Source organism: Neopsephotus bourkii, unplaced genomic scaffold (genome assembly GCF_033783945.1).
Source record: "Neopsephotus bourkii isolate Nb327-2 ecotype Australia unplaced genomic scaffold, CSIRO-AGI_Nbou_v1 NB_272, whole genome shotgun sequence".
NCBI classification, from domain to species: Eukaryota; Metazoa; Chordata; class Aves; order Psittaciformes; family Psittacidae; genus Neopsephotus; species Neopsephotus bourkii.
The window spans coordinates 19,497,446-19,510,115 of record NW_026900781.1 but is presented as its reverse complement, the minus strand read 5'-3'; the positions used below and the strand labels follow the sequence as shown (position 1 = coordinate 19,510,115).

The following is a 12,670-nucleotide window of genomic DNA, read 5'->3' as shown; positions in this document are numbered from 1 at the left end:
TTAAATGCATCTTGCATTTTAGGCTGTTTTTCTTCAGGATGCAGCAGAACAGCTGGGCTACACCCCGATTCATGTCAATACATCTTAGAGAATCTTAAACTGTCCTGAATCAAGATGATTATTCCCTGCCAAAGGTAAGTCTTTCTATACCATAGTCAATATAGGATGTCTGGACCTCATCTTTCCTGGTCAGTGGACATCCTTCAAATAAAGGTGATAAAACAGTTCTGACAAGCATAACAGTTCTTCTGATGTTATTAAAAACTAACACCACAGAAATGAATTTTCATTTCTGCCATGGCCCAGTTTGCCTTCAAACTAAAACAACCGAATGTTGGCCAACAGCTGCTTTTTCTTTCCTTTAAGCACAGGAGCTTCAAGCCTTGCTGTAGTCCAATACAGTCCATATTTTACTACAACACGCTACTTTTTGCCAGTATAATCTTTAACTTACATGAAAAGAGTACTTTTACTAAACTGGCAAATATTTACAAGATGGATTTATTTTTTTCTTTTTTTCTTATAAGCACAGGTGACAGGTATTTACTAAACATGTACAACCCCCTCACAGTTCACTGGATAGTACCAGGTCCATAGAATTTAATCTTAAAACTAACAACATCAATAGAAATTTAAACACCAACTCAGACTGAAATAGTTTTGTTCCCTTCATCACTTCAACACAAGGTCCCAAAAGCAAATTTTCTTCTTTTCTACTATGTAGAAGAAAAAGGAATGAACCATGGATAAAACAACAGTATCAATGACATACTGAAAAACTGGTTTTGAGTGTACAGAGATTCTTATTACATAAAATTATAAATGAAAATGAAACTAAGACAGTATGAAAACTCATTTCATTCATCACCTAATGAACCTACTACTTGCTTTAACATACTTTCAGAATGCATGCCATATCATAATAGAAGTTCTGAACATCTGATTTGCTCAGTAACAGAGTATGTGAAATAAAGTCAGCTAAACCTTATCACAGCAAAGCATGTCTCCCGCTGACATAAAAGGGAGCTGCACAGCTAAAGCTCTTCAAAGGCTTTGAAGATGTACACCATTGTAACAGTCATCCAAAAGATCACGCATTTGAGTGTGTCATCTGATTAGTACTTTATAAACGAATGTCTTTATTCCACCTCTCTGTGTTACACTTTCACCTACTCAGTGATACCACGCACAGTGTCACACCACTCAAGCAGCAACTGCTTTAGCTGTGGGCTCACTGGTATCACTCACTCTCTTGCATTTTTAGGACACCAGATAAAAACCTGGCTTTGTTCCCTACAAGTGGTTTTCCTCTTTTATTTTAATATGATAAAAGAAAATACAAAGCAAGCCAAAATTTTTCAACAGCTGAAAGGGTTGAAAAAAACTCATGACATTCAATGACATTGAAAAAACAGCTGCAGCATTCCCATACTTACAATATATTTTAACTGGGTCATACGTAACTGACACAATGCACACTGCAGTGGCTTAGATATAGTATCAACAACAAAAAAAACAACACTCATACGATATATGTTAACTTACTTGGGCTATCAGAAGGTTTATGGCTGATTTCTTGCATACGCTTGGAGACAGGGCACATGCAATCATTTTGCCTAAGCTTTTGAAGGACAGAGATGCCACTTTTAGTAATTTCTGCGTTTTTAAATTTCATTAACTTATTATGAAACTAGAAAAAAAAACAACAAACAAAAACAAAATTTATAAATCTATACATCCAGATAGCATTTAAATGCTTAGAGGGATACAAAATCCCTAACACCCAAAATTAACAAATTTCTACAGCTACTCTCTCCTCCCGGGTTAGATAGATCATCTGATAAAAATTTTCATTTTTCTTTCTCTGATACCTAATATTTGATTCCTTTTTTTATTTTTTTCACTGAGATTAAACCTAATTTTGCTTTCCAACTTTAGGCCAGATATTGCCACCTCCTATAAGAGCTTGCTGAACTAAACATTGGAGTTTCACCATTCATCCCTCAAATTCAATCATTTCAACAAAAATCTATTTTTTTAGGGTTAAATTAATAAAACATTATTAAAAACAAGGACATAATTCTCATTATAAGTTAGACAGTAATATATGGCATGATCAAGTTGAGCTATCAAAATGAAAAATAAAAAATCTTGGCACTTGATCCCTGCAGAGAAATACATCTTTATTTTTGATGTCACTGAGTAGGAACTTTAGATTTGCACTGACGCATTAGGCAAGATTTCACCCACTTGGAAACTGTGATTTCTGTTTCACCAAATACCAAATAAATACATATTTCTAGCTTTCACGGGCTGTGATTGCTTATGAACAGAAGAATATTTTGTAAACCAATCCAAATACGTATTTTTTAAACCAGTTCAAGTATCACAACTCAGACTGAGATCACTGTTAAATGAAGTGTTGGGTTTGGGGTTTTTTATTTCATTTCTCTTTTTTTTTTTTGTTATTGTGGTTTTTGTTTGGGGTTTTTTTGTTGTGTTGTTTTTTTTTTAACTGAAAATTAAAGTAACATTTATCTATTCTGGTGAAAAAAAAACCCCACCACCAAAATTATTATGTTTTGGTGAGAAGTGACCTAGAACTTGTATCTAGTTATCCAATTAATTAATTAATATCTAATTAATTCTTAATTATAATCAGGATAATAATTTTTAAAACATTCTGAGTAGAATCTATAAGCACCATTCAAATGTTAACAACTAACTTCACCTTATTTTGCAGTTTCACTATTTGGGGTTTTTTCCTTTATTTTCCCTACTTCAATCTTAACATCTTGCTTTCCCATCAGCCCAATTTTCTTCTTTAGGTTTACAAGCAAAGCAAATTAATAAAATTTGAAAAAATAAACCCCACCATTATACCAGGAAGGAGTATAGTAAAACCACAAGAGCAGCTGCTTTGAATGAGTGGCTTACAATGTTCTTAAAAGAGTCTAAACAGTTGAAGATGACACTGATATGAAGAACAAAGTACACAAAACAGTGAGAAAAGTAAGACAATCTGAAAATCCAAAAGGTGGATGGTAATAGAACGCAGCTGTTCAGGTGCTATTTAACTGTATTTACCAACTCTAGTAACTGATTACTAGTCACCATTCCTGACCACCTCTATCAGGCTAATGGAGCAATGTGTTTGTTACTGACTACCCACTGGATTCTTACTCCTACTTATGCTTCACACGCTGGAAGTCATACAGGTCACTTAACAACACCACTCTGACAGATGCTGAACAGGAGTACTAAGTAAAAGCTCCTGGTTTTATATGTTAAAGCACTTATAAACGGTGACTTAAATGTGTTATATCTTTAAAGGAGCACCAGACATCAGAGAAAAATGCTTATATAGAACAGAAAGGTAAAATAACAATGAAATAGTTTTAAAAATTGCTAGTAACCTAAGAAAATTCAAACACTTCATTGGAGGTGAATTAAAACTAAGAAAATATGAGAAACTACTTACTCGCTTAGTCAACAGCTAGAGCTTAGGAATGTTTTCTGCTGAAGAGTCTTATGAGTCTCCACCAAAGATATCAGAAGCCTGGCGATTCAGCAGCTTTCACTGAAATAGAGCAATCAAATTTTGAACATGATGAGATAATAGTTTTTCTTTGCATGATAGTTAAGTAAGCAGACAACAGCATGAGCATTGGACCGTCCCTTGCAGCAGGACATGAAGAAGGTCAGATATTTATCCTGGCAAATCTACAAATTAGTACTACATTAATACATAATTTTTTATTTGTAAGCAGCTGTTTAAAATTGGAACTCTAACTATAATAATTAAATGTGCAGCAATGGTATTTTCAAGCCTTGTACTAGCCTAGGAGTAACCTGTGATATCGTATCTCATGCTAAATTTAGGTAAATGAGCTAATTTGAAAACCTTTTGATATTAGAACAGTAATGAATTATTGCCATAGAGAAATAAGGAAGTATTGATTCTGAAAGAAACTGCTCAGAACACGACTAATACTAAAGCAACACTAGTCCTTATCTTGCACAAATTTAGAACTAAATCTGTTTTAGAGGATAACTTTTATTTCTATAATTACTGTCATTCTCAAATATGCACTGCATTGATACAACCTCACAAAACGTTTTGACTTTTCATAGCTCTTGTCACTTATGTCAGTTAATAATCCCAATAAACATGTTCACTTTAAACTAGTCATGAATCATTCATGATAAAAAACATAAAAATCGCAAACAAAGCTAGCCCTCCGTTCCACACTCAGGTGTCTTAGTTTTCTGCACAACAAGGTATCATCTCTCCTGTCAGGAAATATGCCTGCTTTTGTCAGGAAAATCCTCAAATATAACCCAAAGTCCTTGAGCAAGTGCTTGGGTCAAGGTATCAGTAGGAATTACAGAAATGGCTCAACTGTATCATTTTTACTGCTCCCAGTTTGCTTCCTTGTAATATAATTGGTGAGTATCAGAGATGTCTAGTCATGCCAGAGAACTACAAACAGCTAGATTTTAACAAAACAGCAGCAAAAACCAGCACTATCCGTGTTGCACAGAGTAAGTCAACTGAAGCGTCAACTGCTACAGACCTGATTCTGCTAGTTCTTCGACGGCATCTGGGATGTGTCATCAATGACCTGACTTTTTGCACATAGGCCTGTAACTCTACCATACAACAGAAATGGTATGAATTTTTCTGAGTTTACCCTTTAGAAATATTGTAAGATTCAAAGTCATATCTGTTCTGTTCTCACACTCTCTTCATCAGAATTCAGAAGTTTCTTCATTGCTAAATTCTCTGGTTTCAGCTTTGCTAACTTTTCTGGGTCACTTTCACTGATCTCACCATTAACAATTCTCTTCCAGTTACAAATCAAGAGGATAGATTAGCTTTTGATATCCTACTGGAATAACTGGTCTCTGGCTAGTCTTAGAGAAAATGTCATAGACAGCTTTATGAATTATATTTCCAGTAGGAATGACAGTAGTGGTGGTGTTTCTATGTGTGATCCTTATGTGGTTTTCTCTAATATTAATGTTCTGGTTCTACATTGAGATTATGTAAAAGTCTTTATTATTCTTATTAGTAGTAATAGCAGTAGTAGTAGTAGTATCGCCCTACTAATTCTCAATTGCTGTTATCATTGTTAATTCATTCTGTCATCTTTTCTTCTTCTGGTTTTAGAAACTGTTTCCTCTAAGCTACAGGGATTCAAATTCAGCAGAACACAAAACAATACATTAAGCCATTGTTTGTTTGATTCTTAATTATTATTTCTTCCTGTTGGTGTATTTTCTTAAGATCCCGTTTTGGTTTAAACCCAGCCAGTAACTCAGTACCATGCAGCCATTTGCTCAATCCCTCCACTTCCCTCACCCCAGGCAGGATGGGGAGGAGAATCGAAACAATGTAAACCCCACAGGTTGAGATAAAAACAGTTTAGCAACTAAAGTACAACATAATAAAACTACTATTGCTGAGGTGAGTAGCTCGAGAGAGGACGCCTTGAACACCGGAGCAGGGGAGATCAGCGTCCAGGAGCCTCAACTCAGAGCGGCAAGAGCCACCGAGGGAGCCTCAAGTCCTCGACAGGACCTGCCCAGGAGCCGGCAGCTCAGCTGACGCGAGCAGGGACTCACGGGGGGGGAGCCAGGAGGAACGGCGCTAGCCCTGATTGGTTAAAAACCTGCTCCAAGGAGCGCGAGCAACCAGAACTGGTCGAGGGAGTTTGCGCTGGCAGGCGAGCAGGATGGTGAGCCTTATGACCAGGGCCCGGTCTGGGAGCTGTGCTCTGGCTGCATCGGCGGTGGCCACCGTAGGCGGCCACCGTATGCACCCAGACAGAGGCGATGAGAGGGGAGGCTGCAGTGCAGAGCTCGGGGTGTAGAGAGTGCCTGCACTGGTCTGGTGAGGGAAAAGTGCACAGTGAGCAGGGCTGCACTGGGTGCTCCCTGGTGGAGGTCCTCCTGCAGCAGATAGCTTAGCTGCAGGAAGCTATCAATAGGCTACAAGATGTCAGGGTAGCTGAGAGGAAGCAGGAATGCTTGCTCCCAGCCCAAACTGCAGGGGCCTCAAGCTTCCCCTGTAGCTCATGGAGGAAAGAAGGAGGTCGTTAACCCGGGAATTGGTGACAAAAAAAAAAAAAAAAGGAGGAAAAGGACAATTAAAAGCAAGGGACTTCCTCCTAAATCTGTTGTCCACATGCAGAACCGCTTTGCTGTCCTGAAGGGGGCTCATGAGGAAACACACTTGCGCCAGAAACAGCCTAGTGATGCACTAGTAAAGAAGATTTCTACTGGTGCTGCCAGGAAAAAGCAGCGGGTCGTAGTGGTAAGGGGACCCTACTTTGAAAGGGACAGAAGCACTCGTCTGTCGGCCTGACCCAGTCTCAAGGGAGGTGTGTTGCCCACCAGGGGCACGGATCAGGGATGTGGCAGAGAGGCTGCCTGCTCTAGTAATCCCCACAGACTATTACCCACTTCTGGTGATACATGTGGGTGCTAGGGATATAGATACTAGTAGCCTGGGGAACATAAAGAAGGACTACAGAGCACTGGGAGAGGTGGTTAAGGGGTCTGGAGTTCAGATAGTTTTTTCGTCTATTCTCCAGGATACAGGGGAGGACCTAAAAAAAGCTAGGAGGATTAGCCAGGTTAATAAATGGGTAAAAGGGTGGTGTCATAGTCAGGGGTTTGGGTATCTTGAACATGGGACCCAAGTTTGTAGGCCAGGTCTACTGGGGGCTGGTGGAGCTGGTCTGATAGAAGGGGAAGAGCAGTTCTGGTACGAGGCTTGCCAGACTGGTCAAGGAGGCTTTAAACTAGATGCGCTGGGGGAGGGGGACATCATTCCATTGCAACACAACCAGTCAGTTGCCAGCACCTATAATAAATGCTTGGACCAATGTAGAGATATTCTGGCTGCTCCAGCCAATGAGCCGACTTCATTTGGAGCTCGGATCAGATGCCTCTATACAAATGCCCATAGCAAGGGTAACAAACAAGAGGAATTAGAGATGTGTGCACGTCTACGGGGGGTATGAAATAATAGGCATAACAGAAACATGGTGGGATGGCTCCTATGACTGGAGTGTTGGAATGGAAGGTTATAGACTCTTTAGAAAAGACAGGACTGGCAGGCACGGAGAGGGAGTTGCCCTTTATGTTAGGGATAGGCTGAAGAGTATGGAACTCTGTCTGGGGACTGGTGAGCAGATAACAGAGAGTTTGTGGGTCAGGGTTAAAGGGAAAACAGCAATGGGAGACATTACTGTGGGGGTCTGTTACAGACCACCCAATCAAGAGGAACCTATGGATGAAGAACTCTATAGGCAGATAGGAAAAGCCTCACGCTCACAGGCCCTCATTCTCATGGGTGACTTCAACCACCCTGACATCTGTTGGAACGACGGTACGGCCCAGCACAAGCAATCCAGGAGGTTCCTCGATTGTGTGGAAGACAACTTCCTTCTGCAAGTAATAGAGGAACCGACAAGGAACCGAGAGGTGCCATGCTTGACCTTGTGCTCACCAGCAGGGAAGGGCTCGTTGGAAATGTGGCACTGCAGGGCAGCCTTGGATGCAGCGACCATGAGATGGTAAAATTTGAGATCCTTAGGACAGTGAGAAGAGCGTGTAGCAAGCTCACTGCCCTAGACTTCAAGAGAGCAGACTTTGGCCTCTTCAGGAACCTGCTTAGTAAGGTTCCATGGGATATAGCCCTAGAGGGCAGGGGGGCCCAAGACTCTTGGTTGGTCTTCAAGGATCACCTGCTACAAGCTCAGGAGTGTTGCATCCCAACTAGAAGGAAGTGCAGCAGGAGGGCCAGGAGACCTCCTTGGATGGATAAGGAGCTGCTGAGGAAAATTCAAATGAAAAAAGAGCTTTATAGAAAGTGGAAGCAAGGACAGGCGGCCTGGGAAGAGTACAGGGATGTTGTCTGGGAAGCTAGGGACCAGGTTAGGAAAGCTAAGGCCCAGTTAGAATTAAACTTGGCTAGGGATATTAAGGATAACAGGAAGGGATTCTACAGGTACATAGCAAATAAAAAACAGATTAGGGAGAATGTAGGCCCCCTCAGGAAGCTCTCGGGTGAACTAGCTACACAGGATTTGGAGAAGGCTGAGGTTCTGAATGACTTCTTTGCCTCGGTCTTCTCTAGCAAAGGCTCTGACCGCACCACCCAAGTCTTGGAAGGCAGATGCAGGGACTGTGAGAATGAAGACCTTGGGCCCACTGTAGGAGAGGAACTGGCTCGAGACCATCTTAAAATTCTGAACGTGCACAAATCCATGGGTCCTGATGGAATTCATCCACGGGTCCTGACAGAGCTGGCGAATGAAGTTGCTAAGCCGCTGGCCATCATATTTGAAAAATCATGGCAGTCAGGTGAAGTTCCCCATGACTGGAGAAAGGGAAATATAACCCCATTTTCAAGAAGGGGAAAATGGATGACCCAGGGAATTACAGACCAGTCAGTCTCACCTCTGTGCCTGGCAAAATTTTCGAGCAGATTCTCCTGGAAGGCATGCTAAGGCACATGAAAATCAACAAGGCGCTTGGTGACAGCCAGCATGGCTTCACTAAGGGGAAATCCTGCCTGACCCATTTGGTGGTCTTCTATGATGGGGCTATGGAACTGGACAGGGTTAGAGCAGCTGATGTTATCTACCTGGACTTGTGCAAAGCATTCAACACTGTCCCACACGACATCCTTGTCTCTAAATTGGAGAGACATCAATTTGATGGATGGACCACTCGGTGGATAAAGAACTGGCTGGATGGCCGCATGCAAAGAGTTTGTGGTCAATGGCTCAATGTCCAGCTGGAGACCAGTAAGGAGTGGTGTCCCTCAGGGATCGGCGTTGGGACTGGTCTTCTTCAACATCTTTGTCACTGACACAGACAGTGGGACTGAGTGTGCCCTCAGCAAATTTGCCAACAACACCAAACAGTATGGTTCGGTTGATACGCTGGAGGGAAGGAATGCCATCCAGAGAGACCTTGACACGCTTGTGAGGTGGGCTGATGCCAACCTCATGAAGTTTAACTATGACAAGTGCAAGGCCCTGCACCTGGGTTGCAGCAGTCCCAGGCACAGCTACAGGTTGGGTAGAGAAGAGATTTAGAGCAGCCCTGCAGAGAAGGACTTGGGGGTGCTGGTTGATGAGAAAATGAACATGAGCTGGCAGCTGCACTTGCAGCCCAGAAAGCCAACTGTATCCTGGGATGCATCAAAAGGAGTGTGACCAGCAGGTCAAAGGAGGTGATCCTGCCCCTTTACTCTGCTCTTGTGAGACCTCACCTGGAGTACTGTGTGCAGTTCTGGTGTCCTCAACATAAAAAGGACATGGATCTGTTGGAACAAGTCCAGAGGAGGGCCATGAGTATGATCAGGGGACTGGAGCATCTCCCATATGAAGATAGGCTGAGAAAGTTGGGGCTGTTCAGCCTGAAGAAGGGAAGGCTGCGTGGACACCTCATAGCAGCCTTCCAGTATCTGAAGGAGGCCTATAGGGATGTTGGGCAGGGACTCTTCATTAGGGACTGTAGTGGTAGGACAAGGGGTAATAGGTTAAAACTTAAACAGGGGAAGTTTAGATTGGATATAAGGAAGAAGTTCTTTCCTGTTACGGTGGTGAGGCACTGGAATGGGTTGTCCAGGGAGGTTGTGAATGCTCCATTCCTAGCAGTGTTCAAGGCCAGGCTGGACGAAGCCTTGGTTGAGACAGTTTAGTGTGAGGTGTCCCTGCTCATGGCATGGGGTTTGGAACTTGATCATCTTAAGGTCCTTAACCTTAACCTCCACCCTAACTATTCTATGATTCTATCCGAGACTGGTTTCTATGTGTAAAAGCCACAGTTTTTCTGGTCTGCAATTTTTTAGCTCGTTGGCAGAAAAAGTAAGGCCAACATGGATAATAAATTCTGACCAGTATCATAACAGAGAACAGTTGTTGGTATATGAGAAATTACAGAGCTTGTCCTGGGTTTAGCAGCAGCACATATTCTTTCTCCTTCTCGGGTGGTCAACCTGTGAAGGAGGCATTCTTTTACCCTCCCATTCCTCCTCCCAGAGCATTTACAGCATCATTTGAGAGTTTTGAATGGCCTCGATCACGAACCCATCTATATTTCTGGAGTGACAGGAGGATCCCAAGAGTTGACTGTACTGGAGGCTGAAATCAGCCCGACTGGGAGAGAATGGCAAAAGCACCGTATTGTGACTGGCCCAGAGGCTCCATGCATCCTTGGCATAGACTACCTCAAGAGAGGGTACTTCAAAGACCCAAAAGGGTACCGATGGGCTTTTGGTATTGCTGCTTTGGAGACTGAAGAAGTTGAGCAGCTGTCCACCTTGCCTGGTCTCTCAGGGGATCCTTCTGTTGTGGGGCTGCTGAAAGTCGAAGAACAAGAAGTGCCAATTGCAACCACAACAGTGCACCGGCGGCAATATCGCACCAACCGAGACTCCCTGATTCCTATCCATCAGCTGATCCGTAGACTGGAGAGTCAGGGAGTGATCAGCAGGACCCGCTCGCCCTTTAATAGCCCCATATGGCCAGTGCGAAAGTCTAATGGAGAGTGGAGACTAACAATAGACTATCGTGGCCTGAATGAAGTCACACCACCCTTGAGTGCTGCCGTACCAGACATGCTAGAACTTCAGTATGAACTGGAGTCAAAGGCAGCCAAGTGGTATGCCACGATTGATATTGCCAATGCGTTTTTCTCAATTCCTTTGGCAACAGAGTGCAGGCCACAGTTTGCTTTTACTTGGAGGGGTGTCCAGTTCACTTAGAACCAACTGCCCCAGGGCTGGAAACACAGCCCTACCATTTGCCATGGACTGATTCAGACTGCACTGGAACAGGGGCAAGCGCCAGAACACCTGCAATACATTGATGACATTATAGTGTGGGGCGATACAGCAGAAGAAGTCTTTGAGAAAGGGAGGAAAATAATCCAAATCCTGCTGAAAGCCGGTTTTGCCATAAAACGAAGTAAGGTCAAGGGACCTGCACAGGAGATTCAATTTCTGGGAATAAAATGGCAAGATGGACGTAGACAGATCCCCACAGATGTAATCAACAAGATAACAGCAATGTCTCCACCAACTAATAAGAAAGAGACACAAGCTTTCTTGGGTGCAGTGGGGTTCTGGAGACTGCACATCCCAAATTACAGTTTGATTGTAAGCCCTCTCTATTACGTGACCCGTAAGAAGAATGATTTTAAATGGGGACCTGAGCAACAACAAGCCTTTGAGCAAATTAAACGCGAGATAGTTCATGCAGTGGCCCTTGGACCAGTTCGGACGGGGCCAGATGTAAAAAATGTATTGTACACCGCAGCTGGGGAGAATGGCCCTACCTGGAGCCTCTGGCAGAAAGCTCCAGGAGAGACTCGAGGTCGACCCCTTGGTTTTTGGAGTCGGGGATACAGAGGATCTGAGGCAAGCTATACCCCAACTGAGAAAGAGATACTGGCAGCCTATGAAGGGGTTCGAGCTGCTTCGGAAGTGATTGGCACCGAAGCACAGCTCCTCCTGGCACCCCGGTTGCCCGTGCTAGGCTGGATGTTCAAAGGCAGGGTCTCCTCTACGCATCATGCAACTGATGCTACATGGAGTAAATGGGCTGCACTAATTACACAACGAGCTCGAATAGGAAATCCCAGTCGTCCAGGCATTCTAGAAGTCATCATGGACTGGCCAGAGGGCAAAGATTTTGGGATGTCACCAGAGGAGGAGGTGATGCGTGCTGAAGAGGCCCCACCATATAATCAGCTGTCAGAAAGTGAAAAGCAGTATGCCTTGTTTACTGATGGGTCCTGCCGTATTGTGGGAAAACATCGGAGATGGAAGGCAGCTGTATGGAATCCTCGACGACAAGTTGCAGAAACTGCTGAAGGAGAGGGTGAATCGAGTCAGTTTGCTGAGGTGAAAGCCATCCAGCTGGCCCTGGACATTGCTGAACGAGAAAAGTGGCCAGTACTTTATCTCTATACTGACTCATGGATGGTGGCAAATGCCCTGTGGGGGTGGTTGCAGCAATGGAAGCAGAGCAACTGGCAACGCAGAGGTAAACCTATCTGGGCTGCTGCACTGTGGAAAGATATTGCTGCCCGGGTGCAAAACCTGGTGGTGAAGGTACGTCATGTAGATGCCCATGTACCCAAGAGTCGGGCCACTGAGGAACACCAGAACAACCAACAAGTGGATAAAGCTGCTAAGATTGAAGTGGCTCAGATGGACTTAGATTGGCAACATAAAAGTGAATTATTTTTGGCCCGGTGGGCCCATGACACTTCAGGCCATCAGGGCAGAGATGCAACATATAGATGGGCCCATGATCGAGGGGTGGACTTAACAATGGACACTATTGCCCAGGTTATTCATGAGTGTGAAACATGTGCTGCCATTAAACAAGCCAAACGGTTAAAACCTCTTTGGTATGGAGGACGATGGTTGAAGTATAAATATGGGGAGGCCTGGCAGATTGATTATATCACACTGCCACCAACCCGCCAAGGTAAGCGCCATGTGCTTACCATGGTGGAAGCAACCACCGGATGGCTGGAAACGTACGCTGTGCCCCATGCCACTGCCCGGAACACTATACTGGGCCTTGAGAAACACATTTTGTGGCGACACGGCACCCCAGAGAGAATTGAGTCAGAC

General features: G+C 43.6%; 1 protein-coding gene across 3 annotated transcripts in view; it reads right to left on the bottom strand.

The window, feature by feature from the left end:
* Positions 1-12,670, bottom strand: part of CDH18 (cadherin 18) — a 584,308-nt gene that overhangs the window by 415,951 nt on the left and 155,687 nt on the right. The window contains exon 2 of one of the 3 annotated variants that reach the window (XM_061346697.1): positions 3,482-3,580. The exons of the other annotated variants lie outside the window; for them this stretch is intronic. The gene's annotated coding sequence lies outside the window, so the exon portion shown is untranslated. The remainder of the gene's footprint in view (positions 1-3,481; positions 3,581-12,670) is intronic. 3 annotated transcript variants of the gene reach the window in all.